This window comes from Carassius auratus, unplaced genomic scaffold (genome assembly GCF_003368295.1).
Source record: "Carassius auratus strain Wakin unplaced genomic scaffold, ASM336829v1 scaf_tig00217496, whole genome shotgun sequence".
NCBI classification, from domain to species: domain Eukaryota; kingdom Metazoa; phylum Chordata; class Actinopteri; order Cypriniformes; family Cyprinidae; genus Carassius; species Carassius auratus.
This window is the reverse complement of record NW_020529095.1, coordinates 235,506-252,125: the sequence shown is the minus strand read 5'-3', so window position 1 is coordinate 252,125 and position 16,620 is coordinate 235,506. Positions and strand designations below refer to the sequence as shown.

The 16,620-nt window shown below is 40.5% G+C and overlaps 1 long non-coding RNA gene across 1 annotated transcript; it reads left to right on the top strand.

Moving 5' to 3' along the window:
- The first annotated feature begins 14,251 nt into the window (after nucleotides 1–14,251).
- LOC113101087 (uncharacterized) lies at nucleotides 14,252–16,371 on the top strand. Its single transcript, XR_003289918.1, has 3 exons — nucleotides 14,252–15,064; nucleotides 15,319–15,436; nucleotides 15,539–16,371. It is a non-coding gene; the product is annotated as an uncharacterized LOC113101087 (long non-coding RNA).
- The last annotated feature ends 249 nt before the right edge of the window (nucleotides 16,372–16,620 follow it).

Here is a 16,620-nt window from a genome sequence, read left to right as displayed (position 1 = left end):
AAAATCCAAAACTGATCCGTGTAAACCCGAGATCAACAAGACTGGCCCATGTGTGCCCATATCAAATGTTGACCAGACCTTCCTGAAAGAATGGCTCTCTGGACTGCCTACAGTCCCATTCCATTACTGCCGTCAGGACAAATTACACATCTTGGTTATATTTAGGAGAATAAAAAAACTTTGGTTATGTTTGCACAGCACCTAAGTGGAACTTTGATTAAGGGTAGAAAAGGAAAACAGTGGTTAAGGTTAGACATTAATAAGAAACAACTTGGTTAGGGTTCACAAGTTACACATCTTGGTTACATTTAGGAGAGTAAAACAAGTTTTGTTATGTTTGCATTTTATATGTAAGAGAAAGTCATGGCATATTCTGCCTAAGTCACTTTTATTGGTTAGGCAATTGATGATGGATCTTTTTCTTTTTGCATACTTGTTCACACATCTGGTTGAATGTACTGTTATAATATCAATAAAAAATAACAATGTGATTTCTAAAAAAAAAATTTTTCTTGTTTACCAAAAACCTTGAAATATAACTTTTATCAATTATGATATGAGACTAACGATAATATATATATATTTATATATACAAAAGAGTTAAATGCACAGTCAGAATTCCTCAGTGTTCTCTTGTTCATTTTACTTAACAACAAACACATGCAACCACAACAGGCATAAGCTTATTTGAAGGCAAAATATAAAACAATATTGCAACCTGGAGAAAAAAAAGAAGAAGAAAAAAAAAAAAACTTGAAAAAAACTTTAGGCTAGATTTAACCCCGAGTCACAATTTATAAAAAAGTTTAAGACTATTTGGCCTAATGTTTTCTATTTTACTAAACAACAAACACAGTCATTCTATTATTGCATATCAATTCTAAACACTGTAAATATTCATCTCAGGCATCATCTTAATTTTGCTTTAATGTGAACATGATTAATGTTACCTAAGTCTGTAAAATATTTCAGGATACTTTAGAACCACGCTACAGGACTTTTATTTTGAAATGCACTGTTGTAGGCGGGATATCTGCAATCTGTTTTGCATCTCATGAATAGGAGTTTCTACTAGTAATAATACAATTATAGAGCTCTGTAATTGGAATTGTTACTAGTAAGAATTGAATTAAAGAGCTCTCTAATTCAGTTTTTACTAGTAACAATTACAATTAGAGAGCTCTATAATTCAGTTTTTACTAGTAACAATTGAATTAGAGAGCTCTCTAGTGGAATTGCAGAGCTCTGCAATTGGATTATTACTAGTAACAACTGAATTACAGAGCTCTGCAATTGTATTCTTACTAGTAATAAATGAATTGTAGAGCTCTCTAATTGGAATTGTTACTAGTAAAAATTGAATTATAGAGCTCTTTAATTCAGTTGTTACTAGTAAGAATACAATTGCAGAGCTCTATAATTCAATTAGAGAGCTCTACAATCATAATTGTTACTAGTAAAAATTGAATTATAGAGCTCTATAATTGTAATTGTTACTAGTAAAAATTTAATTATAGAGCTCTTTAATTGAATTGTTACTAGTAAAAATATAATTACGACGAGTAACGCTGGGACGTTTTTATGCTGAAAGGGCCTCCCATAAGCAAAGAGATTTCCTAAACACAAATATTTATTAATCATCTAATTAAAACCCATTTCAGAATAAAAAGAGAAACAATAAAAGAAAAATGTACTCACCCTGATTTAATATCGGCGCGCACACACGTAAATCACATGCACATAGAAATCATACGATGGGTCCTTTAGTGAGTCAATAAACAGCTGGTAATCCGACGCGCTATTAGAAGATGCCACACCGGTGGAAGCCCCGAAGGCACGCCACACCAAAACGTATTGCAGATCATTCAAACAACCAAACTTCCCGAAAAGTTACGACGGTACCACATTAAAACTTACCACAATGTGAGTATCACCGCAAAAATGCGCACGGCCTCAATGGCCGAATGTCACACTTAACAAATACAAATAAAGAAACAATGTAACATCACTTAATACTAAAATCAAAACAACCAGCTGCACAGCTGACAATCATACCTCCACGGTCTCTTGGAATGAAAACAAGGGGGCGGGTTTTCAACAATGGCGCGCCCCAGAAGGCATGAACACAGAGTCTATATAAGCTAAGGGCAGTACCCCATTGGCCAAATACATAATGAGGATGACGAGGCAACGAATCACTCACAGGTAAGCAGAGGTAAGCAGATAATCAAATGTAAATTTTTGGGTGAACTATACCTTTTCACACTGAGCACGATGTAAAAAAGCACTAATCGCTGGTGAATGGTTCATTTTGGCATCACTTCGACAGCGTGCTTCTAATTGACTTCACTTGTCTCCATTGAATCCAATGGGGTCGCTGTGTCCATTTCTTTTACGCTCTATAGCTGTCACACAGAGCAAAAAACGAGCCATAATGCTCACAAGGATACATCTGAAAATATGATTAAAGGTACAATTAGGATCAAGCTACATTCAAAATGTATGTGTGATGAGTGGGGCGGGGCAGAGAGCCGTGGGAACGGGGCGAGGCCAGTGGAGTGATTGGAAATGAGTGACACCTGCTCCACTCACCGGTCTCGCTTCCCACAACGGAGATTGGAAGGATACAAAAGAGGAGCGACGACAGTGAAGGATGAGAGAAGACCAGGCCTGGATTTATTTTAGGTTTTGTTTTTGTTTGTTTGTGGGTGGCAGTCATCCGTGAGGGCTGTCGTGATGTTTTGTCTTTATTTTATTATTAAACTTAATGTTGATTGTCTGACGGCTCCCGCCTCCTCCTTCCCATGAAAGAACTTTGTTACATTGGTGCCGAAGCTCGGGAGGAAGGAGGGATGCACTGCCGAAGATCCCCCGCTGCTGGGGTGAACCCGCAGTTATCGAGCGGGCGTAACAGTCGGGCGCCGGGGATGCTCGAGGTGGTGGGCTGGAGTGAGTTGCCAGGAACGGACGAGCTCGCAGCCGGCCACCCACGATGTGGAGGGGCGGCTGCCATCCGTGAAGGAGCGGAGGAGCAGGGAACGGGGGACTCTTGCCGCCTGCCCAAAATCGGAGGAGCCATCACCATCCACTGGGTGGCGGAGGAGTGTCGTGCCGTCCACCGATGGACGTCCAGTGCCAACGCCAGGCACCGCAGAGCAGTTTACCTGGCTGGTGGAGGGCCGAGCAGCAGTGCATCTGGGAACTGGAACGAATTTTTTCTCCCCTCTCTCGTCTATGTCGCTCCTCATCCTTCCATCTCCTTTTCTCTTACCTCGTCTGTCCTACCCCCAGGTTCCTGCTGGTCACTCTGAGCGGTCCCCCCCGGAGGGAGGGAGGGGAGGGGGGGGTGAGTAGAGCGCAGTCTCGGGAGTATGTGATGAGTGGGGCGGGGCAGAGAGCCGTGGGAACGGGGCGAGGCCAGTGGAGTGACTGGAAATGAGCGACACCTGCTCCACTCACTGGTCTCGCGTCCCATGGAGAAGATTGGAAGGATACAAAAAAGGAGCGATGACAGTGAAGGACAAGAGAGGACCAGGCCTGGATTTATTTTGTTTTGATTGTGCGCGGCAGTCGTCCATGAGGGGCTGTCACGCTGTTTTGTCTTTATTTTATTATTAAACTTAATTTAGATTGTCTGCCGGTTCCCGCCTCCTTCTTCCCATGAAATAACTTTGTTACAGTATGTAATTAATGTTTTTGCTAAAAACCCACTTTAAAAGCCTCATTGAGTTCTTGTAGTAACTTCCAATTGTGATATGAAATGGGTTTTTTTATTCTATAATAGGTAGACGTGCACTCTTTGTATGTTTTATAATGGATTGAACCCCTGATCTAAATATGATTGGAGTGCTCATCGCTTTTTAAACTGCCAACAGTTAGTGAAGCCACGGAAGTGTTGGAAATAAAGCTTAATGTCTTTAAATCTATACTGTATATAGTCCGTTATTTCTCTTAATAACTTATGTGTATATGTTTTAATACCCTGATTGAGCAACGTGTATTTCAGACTCTCTAAGATCACACAAATATGTTTATTACCATTTCCATGTTGTATACGCACGTCTGGAGGTCTTGCGGCGGCGTAGACTCGAATTCGCCTCATTCGCGCATCTAGTTACAGGAGATTCCGAGTTATTAAAAGGAGCCACCATTGCAAGCTGACAGCGACCGGCTTTTGTGGTGGAAAATTGGCAGTACTACCCTCACCTTGTGCAGCTGGCAATGAAGTGTCCCTGGGACATCAGTGCAGTCGGAGCGCGTCTTCTCAACAGCTGGACATATAGTGAATAAAAAACGCTCTGCTCTGGACCCTGAAAATGTTGGATCGACTTGTTTTACTGTCCACTAAATTTGTAATGGACCTAGCCTTTTTGCTCATTTCATTAGGCTATGCCTGCCTAGTGCCGCCTAGCCTAAGTGACGGTTATGTTCAATAAAAAACACACATGGACTGTTCTCAAGTCCATTTGAAGTTTCATTTTGTTTTAAATGGATTCAATCATTATTTAAAATAATCTTGGAGATTTTTGAATTGCCTAAATCATAAATGCAGCCGGGCTGAAGCCTGCAGTGATGTTTTTGTTTTAAGTTAAGGCAGCCGTCCAGTTGAATGTGTACAGCATGGTTTTGCAGATGATGACACAGAACTATAAATGAAAACCAACGCACGTCCTGCAGTGTAGAGGCTACAGCGTATGTCCGACGCAGAAGTATACAGTAAATCAGGTTTCAGAACCTCTGGGTCAACCTCCTGGGTAACAGCTCTGGCCATGTGATGTAATGCTCAAATGTTTTGGAACGGCCCAGTGTTTTTGCTTTGTAAAACTGAAGATTTTTTTTACGTTTGAATTTGTGCAGGTGTAACCCAGAGTGATTACAAATAGACAAAAGAATAAGAATAAATAAACCAGAAAAAGAAAAGAAAAAGTGAATTAACTCAATTCATAAATGCAAAGTTAAAACTTTTCACAAATGATTAAAAAGTGTTTTTTTTTTCTTGTGGTTTTTCTTATGTTGAGAATGTAAGAATTGTACATCGTTGAATGTTATGTTGCCTTTAAGAGAATGTGAGGTAGAGTTCACTTGTTGACCTATCAGGAGAGACGCAGCGTGAAGCAAGCGGATGATGTCACCAGCGCGCGAAAGAGACTGAGAGAGAGGAGACTCAGCAGAAAGATCGGCAGAGATCATTCTGAGTGAAAATACTGAATTCATCACCGCATGGAAGATGGCGAGCCTCCCAGCGAATCTCAATTGCAAATGAAACCATCGAACGATTTCAGCGGATTCACTGCTAGTTTTCCCCGGACGGAGGAAAAATAATCTGTGAGTGAACAAACATCAAACTCTTCTTTTCTCCTCCTTTGTGCTATTCTGTTCAATACGATGGAAGGAGGCCTGGATTGATGCATCTAACGTCTCATTTAGTTTTGGTCGATTGTTCAACACAACAGTAGGCCTGGATTGTTGCATACTACTCATTCGGGTATGGACGATTGGTTTTTTTTTTCAGAGACTGGTAACATTATTTGAAAATCCATTACTGAATTTATTGATGTTTTGAACTGTATACACACTAACAGTTGAATTGTATTTTTTTTTTTTCTTTTCAATACCTGTATTGTTTTAATTTGAAGATAAGGTTTATTGGGTGAAATATTTGAAATGTAAGATTTTTTTTTTTTTTTTTTGCTGAATAGTCTTTGAATATCACATTCAAATTTAAATCTAAAGAGTACTCAAACAATTGAAATAGACTAGCATAGCTCCAGTTAAATAATCTAAAATCTATAAAGATTTAAATAAATGATCAAAAACATCTAAAAGATAATTAGGTAAAAATTAAATTAAACTAGTAAAGTTGTATACACTAAACTAGAAATAATATACTACAAGTCTTAATTTCAAAAAGATTTAAAAGGAATAAGTCCTAAAAGAAAAAAAATAAAGAAAGATAAATAACAGATCATTCTAATAAGAAAACAAACCCAGAGCTCAGTTTATTTATTTTCCTTGCATTTATTATCAATCAGTAATTTCATTGTTATTTTGTTGATCATCAGTATTTTCCATTTTTGCTGCCTTTACCTGAAAGATAAATCATTTGTTAATTATTTTCATTTATCATTTGCCTTGATATAAATCTTTCAATATAATTTGAACTTACCTTTGTTGGTTGTCTGTTGTTTTTTCCAATCTCTCACTACTGCTCCTTATGAACCTAGAGGTACTGGTCCACGTTTCCTCTTGTTTAACTCACCTGGGTGTCCATTCAGCCGTGGTGCCCTGGTGACCTGTAGGAGGCGCTACAGTTTTGGCGAGCCAGCCAGGAGCAGTAAGTAGAGAGATATCTTAATAACAGAGAACAGACAAATTTAAAGAGACATTGCTCTGTAAAGAATGGAAGTCATTGAGCGAGAGAATGTTAAGGTTCCGAACTCACTTATTGTGAGTGGTATTACAAATACCGAGAGGGACAATGATTTGACTGAGCATCTTAGCAGATATGGGTGCATTGGCAGGATTGTTGCCATTGACAACCCTGAGTCCCCATATCACAAAAATGTGATAATTGAGTATGAGAGTGGAAGTGCACTGAAGAGCTTAGAGCCTCAGCTGCCATTCATTTTTGAAAGCCCACATCAGCCCAATCTCAGGTATGAGATTAAAGCTTTGTCCAGTATTTATGTTCAAACAGTCGCTAGTAGCGTCACCAAGGGCTTTATGGAGGAATTGAAGCGCATTGCAATGCTGAGTGGTAAATCTTTTGAAGACATCTTAAATGAGGAGCTTTCAAAATGCACAGAACCTGTATCTCGAAATGAAGATGAATCTAGGAGAACTGTTCAACCACCTACTATGGTGAATGCCATGCCTGAGATCCAAACGGATTTACCTCGGGTCAGTCAAGTTCAGGGGAACCGTGAAACACTCACTAATGCTGCATTTGTTCCATTAACCAGAATGTCTATCCCTAATGTGAATCCCCCAGAAGTACAGCGTGTTGTAGTTGAGCATATTGTGAAGAGTGAAGATGCTGCTTCTCACATGCATGCTCCTCTCAAGCTAAAGTTCTTTTCTGGAAGATCCCCTCGTCCAGGGAATGAGGTGGATTATGATACATGGCACAACAGCGTTGAACTTATGCTACAAGATCCTGCTTTTTCTGATCTAGTCAGATCTCGAAAAATTATTGACAGTCTTTTGCCTCCAGCGGCAGACATTGTGCGAACACTGGGTTCTCATGCTACACCCAGAGCATATATTGATTTATTAGATTCAGCTTTTGGAGCTGTGGAAGATGGCGATGATTTGTTTGCTAAATTCTTGAACACACTGCAAGATGCTGGAGAGAGACCATCCCAGTTTTTGCAACGTTTGCAAGTAGCTTTGACGCTGGCCATAAAAAGAGGTGGTGTGTCCTCTGATGGGGCTGATCGACACTTGCTTAGACAGTTCTGTAGGGGTTGTTGGGACAATGCCCTCATTTCAGAGTTTCAGCTTGAACAAAAGAAAACTGATCCCCCTTCTTTTTCAGAACTTTTGCTGCTGTTGCGTACAGCTGAAGACAAACAAAGCACAAAAGAGTCCCGTATGAAAAAGCATCTTGGTACATCTAAGCAGCGCACCTCATCTTACTCCTTGTATGCTTCTTCGGATGAGGTGGTGTCACCTCAAACTTCGGTTTCTGACTTGAAGAAGCAAATTTCATTGCTTCAGGGACATGTCGAGAGCTTAAGGAAGGCCAAAGAGCAAACAAAGGATTCTCATGAGAGTATGGTTCGTGATTTGCAAAAACAAGTAGCAGAATTGCAAAGTCAGATTGTTGCTGTTAAGCCAACCAAGTCTGTAAATGTAAAACATGCTACAAAGGTGACCAAATCACAGTCTGTGCAAACAAATTTAAGTGAAGTTTCCCACAGCTTTATTTCTAAACAGACTAAACCTAAACCATGGTACTGCTTTCGTTGTGGCGAGGATGGCCACATTGTCTCTAGTTGTGATAATGCTGCAAATCCTGCTCTGGTAGCATCCAAAAGGAAGCTTCTAAAAGAGAAACAGGCTACCTGGGAGACTACTCAGGGGTCATACCATCCTGCCCCTTTAAACTAGAACCAGCTCCGGTTGTGGGACAAACGGGGGCTGAAAAATGTATCAGGGGTCCCGACAATTATAAGAGCAGAAGCTGCAATTGGCATGTTCGCACCAGAAACAAACCATTTGTTCTGCCAAAAGGATTAGTTGGGGCAAAGTGCACAGCTGAAGTCATTATTGCAGGGCAAAATTGCAATTGTCTTCTTGATACAGGTTCACAGGTGACCACTGTTTCACAGCCATTTTATGCAAAGAATCTGTCCCATTTGGAAATTAAACCTCTTGAACATCTTCTTGAGGTGGAAGCGGCAAATGGTCAGCTCGTACCTTACCTTGGGTATATTGAAATTGATGTTGTGTTCCCCAAGGATTTTCTTGGAGCAGAGACCAAAATTTCCACACTTGCTTTAGTCACTGCTGATATCATTGGTAGTGGGCAGTCTTCTGTACTTATAGGCACAAACACCCTTGATTTAGCCTATGAGAGTCAGTCTGAGTCAGAAATTTCTTGTCAGACTTCACCTTATGGGTTCAGAGCCATTCTGAATGTGCTAAGACACAGATTAAAGCAAAAGTCTAATAGCATTATTGGGTCTGTGCGAATTCTGGGTATAAAGCCTGAAGTTGTTCCTGCTGGACAAACTCATGTACTGGAAGGCTCAATCAGTATGCAGGAGCCGCCTTCTGATAAATGGGTCTTAATGGAATCTCCTACTGAGTCTTCTTTGCCAGGAGGTCTTTTGTGTGCCTCTTGTCTTGTCACACTTCCCTCTACAACATCACGGAAAATCCCAGTGATCATGAAAAATGAAACTGAGCATGACATTTCAGTTCCTGCAAAAAGTGTCATTGCTGAATTACATTCTTTGCAAAGTTTGATCACTAAAAAAACAGTTACGGAGAGTGGCAATCATATGAAAGCTGCCCAGCCTTTCACTATTGATTTCGGTGACTCCCCAATACCTGAGGAGTGGAAGGACAGGTTTTCACAAAAACTATGGTCAATGCCAGAGGTTTTTGCTCTTCATGATCTTGACTTCGGTAGAACTGATAAGGTGACACATCGTATAAGGCTACATGATGAAACCCCATTCAAACACCGGGCTAGACCAATACACCCTCAGGATTATGATGCAGTTCGCAAGCATCTGCAGGAGTTACTAGATGCCGGTGTCATTCGGGAATCAGAGTCCTCTTTTTCTTCACCCATCGTAGTCGTTCGGAAGAAAAATGGGGATGTCCGACTTTGCATCGATTACCGTAAACTCAATCTGCAAACCATCAAAGATGCTTATGCTCTGCCAAACTTGGAGGAGACTTTTTCTGCTCTCACTGGTTCTCGCTGGTTTTCTGTTCTTGATCTCAAGTCTGGTTACTATCAGATCGAGGTAGAGGAGTCAGATAAGCATAAGACCGCTTTTGTCTGTCCTCTCGGATTTTGGGAGTTTAACAGAATGCCACAAGGGGTCACTAATGCTCCTAGTACTTTTCAAAGACTCATGGAGAGGTGCATGAGTGACATCCATCTGAAAGAGGTTGTTGTTTTTATCGACGATTTGATAGTGTTTTCGGATACATTAGAGGAACATGAGCGCAGGTTGTTGAGGGTGTTGCAATGACTGAAAGACTATGGATTAAAGCTCTCTCCAGAAAAATGTAAATTTTGTCAAGCTTCTGTAAAATACTTAGGACACATTGTGTCTAGCAATGGTGTGGAGACAGATCCTGAAAAAGTTGAGGTGCTGAAATCTTGGCCAGTCCCAAAGAACCTGAAAGAACTACGTTCATTCTTGGGGTTCTCTGGCTACTACAGGAGGTTTATTCAAGATTATGCCAGGATCGCGAAGCCTTTGAACGATTTGACATCTGGGTATCCGCCACTCCGAAAGGGTTGTAAGCTCAAAGAAAGGAAAGACTACCATAATCCTAAAGAGCCTTTTGGTAGCCGTTGGTCTGTGAGTTGTCAGCAGGCATTTGAATCAATCATTGAAGCACTTACTACTGCTCCCGTGCTTGGTTTCGCTGATCCGAAACTTCCATATGTCCTCCACACAGATGCAAGCACTGTAGGGTTGGGAGCGGCCTTATATCAAGAGCAGAATGGCCAATTAAAAGTAATTGCTTATGCCAGTCGAGGTCTTTCTCGGAGTGAGGCCCATTACCCAGCTCACAAGCTGGAGTTCTTGGCCCTTAAGTGGGCAGTCACTGAGAAATTCAATGATTATCTGTATGGTAACCAATTCACAGTTGTTACCGACAGTAATCCTTTGACATACATATTGACCTCGGCAAAACTAGATTCTACGAGCTATAGATGGCTCTCAGCTCTTTCAACTTTTTCTTTCAAACTACAGTATAGAGCTGGGAAACAGAATCTGGATGCTGACAGTCTGTCCAGACTTCCTCAGGGTGGATGGAGAAATGATGTCACATCTCAAAAGGAGCAAGAGCGAATCCGTCAATTCACTCTGAATCACCTGCTTGTTGATGTTTGCCCTGTTCCTGCTGAGGTTATTCAGGCCATATGTGACAAACACATTGTACATCACAATTCAGTTGATTGTGGTGATCCTCCCTTTGCTTTAATTGAATCCCTTGCCATGCATGTTGATGCAATTCCATGCAGTTTTGATCAGAATGAGGGTTGTGATAATCTTCCTGGAGTTCCAACTTTTGGAGAAACCGATTTGATGGAAAAGCAAAGATCTGACCCCATCATTCGTGAGATAATTCACCAATTAGAGACTGGGGAGACAATTCTTCCTTCTGTAAGGGAAGAACTTCCTACCCTTCCATTGCTGATGAGGGAGTTAAGGAAGCTGGAGTTGCGTAATGGAATTCTTTATCGGAGAAGACAGGAGGGAGAGCATATCCAATACCAGTTGGTTCTTCCTGATTCTTTGCGTGGTATGGTTCTTACCTGTTTACACGATGAGATGGGACATTTGGGCATAGAGCGCACACTGGATCTAGCAAGGTCAAGGTTCTATTGGCCTAGAATGGTTGCGGATGTGGAGAGAAAAATCAGAACATGCCCTAGATGTGTGTGTCATAAGTCCTTACCTGAGAAAGCTGTCCCATTGGTTAATATACAAGTGACTCGTCCTCTTGAATTGGTGTGCATGGATTTTTTGTCTATTGAGCCAGATTCCAGGAATACCAAGGATGTGCTAGTTATCACCGATTTCTTTACGAAGTATGCGGTTGCTGTCCCTACTTCCAATCAGAAGTCGCGTACTGTTGCTAAAGCTCTTTGGGAGAATTTCATAGTCCCTTATGGAATCCCAGAGAAGTTACATAGTGACCAGGGAGCTGACTTTGAGTCAAAGACTATTAAAGAGCTTTGTCAACTGATGGGAATCCATAAGATCAGAACAACCCCTTACCATCCCAGGGGGAATCCAGTTGAACGATTCAATCGTACTCTCCTAAGTATGCTTGGTACGCTTAAAGAGTGTGATAAGTTGCATTGGAGTACTTTTGTGAAACCCCTCGTACACGCGTACAACTGCACCAAACATGATTCTACTGGGTTTACCCCATATGAATTGATGTTTGGGAGGCAGCCGCGCTTGCCTATAGACTTGGCTTTTGATGTACCTCAGAACCGAGAGCAGTTTAAGACGCATTCACAGTATGTGCGTGATTTGAAGACTAGGTTGCAAGGAACTTATGACTTAGCAATGAGAAATACTGCTAAAGTTGGAGAGAGGAACAAAGCTCGTTTTGACAAGCATGTTCTTGAAACTACACTGGACACTGGAGATAGGGTTCTAGTTAGGAATGTACGCCTAAGGGGTAAACATAAACTGGCTGACAAGTGGGAATCACTTGTATATGTTGTTGTGAACAAGGCTGGTGAACTTCCTGTGTACACTGTTAAGCCAGAAGGCAAAGATGGTCCTTTAAGAACTCTTCATAGGGATCTTTTACTCCCGTGTGAATTGTTGCAGTTACCTGAAGAGGTAGTTGATTTGTCCAGGTCTCGGAAACGTCCGCCAACTCGTAGAAATCCGAGTAATGAGGTACAAGAGCAGCCAAAATCTGACTCTGATGATGATAGCTGTTTAGAACTGCTGTACCGAGATCCTCTTAACTGCACAAATACCAGATTCATTGAGGTTTATGAAACAGAAAAAGTGTCACAGAATGATGTTTCCTCAAACACTGTAGTTCAGGACTCTGTTGATAACATTCCAACTGAGGACTTGCTTGTCCAGTCACCTGGGCCAGAGCATTCTACAATTGAAAGTGTACCTATCTTGAATTACTTTCCTGTTGATAATCCTGAGGTAAATGAAAATTTACCTGCAGTTACTTCTAACACGCCCACTGATCAGAGCATACCTGTAAAAGAAACGGAAAAGGTCTGTGAACATGAATCTGTACAAGAGCAAAATGAAAATGATGGCAATTTCATCAGAAAGTCTAATAGAGTTAGACAGAAACCAAGAGTGTTCACTTACCCCGAATTGGGTAATCCTTTGGTTTCAATAGTACAGTCTCTATTCCAGAGTCTTAGTACAGCCGTGACTGACTCTATTACGGAAAGCAGTTTTTCTAATTCATCTGAACCCGTGGTAACACAGCCTATTAGTTGCATGCACAGGGACGTGCATAGAGTTAGCGGGGGAGGGTGTAACCCAGAGTGATTACAAATAGACAAAAGAATAAGAATAAATAAACCAGAAAAAGAAAAGAAAAAGTGAATTAACTCAATTCATAAATGCAAAGTTAAAACTTTTCACAAATGATTAAAAAGTGTTTTTTTTTCTTGTGGTTTTTCTTATGTTGAGAATGTAAGAATTGTACATCGTTGAATGTTATGTTGCCTTTAAGAGAATGTGAGGTAGAGTTCACTTGTTGACCTATCAGGAGAGACGCAGCGTGAAGCAAGCGGATGATGTCACCAGCGCGCGAAAGAGACTGAGAGAGAGGAGACTCAGCAGAAAGATCGGCAGAGATCATTCTGAGTGAAAATACTGAATTCATCACCGCATGGAAGATGGCGAGCCTCCCAGCGAATCTCAATTGCAAATGAAACCATCGAACGATTTCAGCGGATTCACTGCTAGTTTTCCCCGGACGGAGGAAAAATAATCTGTGAGTGAACAAACATCAAACTCTTCTTTTCTCCTCCTTTGTGCTATTCTGTTCAATACGATGGAAGGAGGCCTGGATTGATGCATCTAACGTCTCATTTAGTTTTGGTCGATTGTTCAACACAACAGTAGGCCTGGATTGTTGCATACTACTCATTCGGGTATGGACGATTGTTTTTTTTTTCAGAGACTGGTAACATTATTTGAAAATCCATTACTGAATTTATTGATGTTTTGAACTGTATACACACTAACAGTTGAATTGTATTTTTTTTTTTTCTTTTCAATACCTGTATTGTTTTAATTTGAAGATAAGGTTTATTGGGTGAAATATTTGAAATGTAAGATTTTTTTTTTTTTTTGCTGAATAGTCTTTGAATATCACATTCAAATTTAAATCTAAAGAGTACTCAAACAATTGAAATAGACTAGCATAGCTCCAGTTAAATAATCTAAAATCTATAAAGATTTAAATAAATGATCAAAAACATCTAAAAGATAATTAGGTAAAAATTAAATTAAACTAGTAAAGTTGTATACACTAAACTAGAAATAATATACTACAAGTCTTAATTTCAAAAAGATTTAAAAGGAATAAGTCCTAAAAGCCATTCTGCTCTTGATATAAGCCTTTCCTTGCATTTATTATCAATCAGTAATTTCATTGTTATTTTGTTGATCATCAGTATTTTCCATTTTTGCTGCCTTTACCTGAAAGATAAATCATTTGTTAATTATTTTCATTTATCATTTGCCTTGATATAAATCTTTCAATATAATTTGAACTTACCTTTGTTGGTTGTCTGTTGTTTTTTCCAATCTCTCACTACTGCTCCTTATGAACCTAGAGGTACTGGTCCACGTTTCCTCTTGTTTAACTCACCTGGGTGTCCATTCAGCCGTGGTGCCCTGGTGACCTGTAGGAGGCGCTACACAAGCATACATAGGAATCTCAGTGTTTCCCACAGACTTGCAGTCAATGTCTGGTGGCACTTCCCCTGGGGCAAATATAGGCTATAAATAAAACAGCAAATGGGATTATTGAAAATGCACATTCCACCCTGAGGTGGAAACTCTTCCCCTCATGGTGCAGAGACTGCCAGCTTGACCCAGCTAACTGCTCAGTTGGTACAGTTCTGGAGTTTCTACAAGCCAGGCTCTTTGCAGGGTTGACCCTCTCGATGGTCAGTCTTTGGGAAGACACCCCTTAAGCCAGGAACACACCAAGCCGACGCAGATGAACTAGTGGCAACGAAAACAGACTGCAGGATCGCCTCACATCGGCAGCGTCTGTGTCCAGATTTGCCCTGACACACCAAGCCGATTCTCGACACCTGATGGCCAACTAGCACGTTTGTTCTGCGCCTGCGTAGGAAATACCTTTCCGTACCAGCAGGTGGCAGTAGTCTTGGCAGTAGTTACTCAAAGCGGGAAACCGGAAGAAGCTACAGGGATACAAAACATATACAAAGATAAAGCAAATCAGAGTCTCACTATCCACAGAAGGATTTGTGATATTTTGGAAATGTCTGACAAGTTGCAAATGGCACTGGCATTGTCAGCGCTTGGTATTTTGCTTGTGGAAAAGGAAAGACAGAATCAGACGTGAAAAATACGCAGAAAGCGCACTAAATGAGTGAAACCATGGATTCTCCAGAAACAGGTTCATGGGCTTTCCCGAACCTGTGTAGAGAGCTGGAACTAGATGAAACCTCCTATTTAAAAAAAATTTGCACAGCTTTTTCCGACTCAATTTAACACTTTAAATGAACTTATCACTCCAATTATACAGAGGAAAAACATGAACTACCAGGATTGCATCTCAGTTGGGGAACATCTGATGATAACACTACGGTTCCTGGCAACAGGTAAGCAAGCTAAAGGTTATTCTTTGTTTAAACATTGCAGTACAACACCTTTTCCAATGTGTACATTTTGGTGTATTATTAAGCTTTTAATAGTGAAATGAAATAGATTATTTTGGATGGCAATTGTAGCCTACCTGACAGCATATAAAATATAATAATATGATAATACATTAAAATTGTTTTGTTCTTGATGATTGATTCTCGAAAATGTGTGGAAAATTGTTAATGGAGTTATGTGATTGTATTCTTTGCAGGAGAAAGCTTCAAGAGCCTTTCTTACCAGTTCCGAGTGGGAATGTCTACGATTCAGCAATTCGTTCCTGAAACCTGTGCAGCAATCTTCCAGGTCTTAAAAGAGAAAAATCCCTGAAGGTTTGTACACATTCGGACAGTGTAACATCCAAAAATGACTACGATTTATAAAGGGTCTGACAAATAAAATAAAATAAAAAATATTATCTTACTGTTTTTCAGTGCCCAGACACAGTGGAAGAGTGGCAGCGAGTTGCCATTGGATTCCAGGCTCAGTGGAACTTCCCAAACTGCCTGGGTGCTCTGGATGGGAAACACATCGTCCCCCACCAGGAACTGGATCGACATTTTACAATTACAATCGTACATTTTCCATTGTTCTAATGGCACTGGTTGACAGCAATTACAGATTCCTTTATGTGGGACTTCCTGAAACTGACCAGCTGGCCCCTTACTGCATTGTGGCAGATGAGGCATTTCCCTTGAAGGAATACCTCATGAAGCCATATCCGAACTGCAGGCTATCTGTTGAGCAACGCATATTCAACTACAGGCTTTCGCGAGCTCGGAGGGTGGTTGAAAATGCATTTGGCATCCTGGCAAATCACTTTAGAGTTTTTCTAACTACCATTAATATTCAAAACACTGCCAAAGTTGAGGACATTGTGTTGGCTTGCTGTGCTCTGCACAACTTTCTGCGTACAGAGTGCTGTGAAGCATATATGGCAGCAATTGACCAGGAATAGATCAAGACCCCAGCCTAGAGCAGGCCTCTCTGCCAAACACAACTAACAGTACTACATATGCCAAACAGCTCAGGGATAAACTTTGCCAGTACTTTAATTCAGACATTGGTGCATTCCCCTTTCAATGGGGCAAAATATAAGACACTGAGTCACTGCAGTGTGCTCCAAAAGTGGGAATGAAAACTCTGTTATCTGTGTGTGTGTTTGTGTGTCTCCGTGTGTGTTGTGTAACCTTCAAGAAATAAAATCTATAATTTTCTAATTCAAAACATACGTTTGTATATATTTGTTCATTGGTTTAAATGCATGGTTTTTGTGTGCGAGACTCTCAGCTTTCTCTTTTATTTAAACTTCAGTTGCTTAGTCACGATTTGAGCACAGAAGAGCCTCCACACACACACAAACACACACACGTCTAACACTTCTCTATGCATTTGCATTTTGTATTTTTTTGAGCTGATATTTGATATCATATTTTATCAAATGCTCTAATAAGCAATGGTGAGAATTTGCTCAATAAAAGTCAGGATTTGACATAATTATGTCTTTTGTGATTTT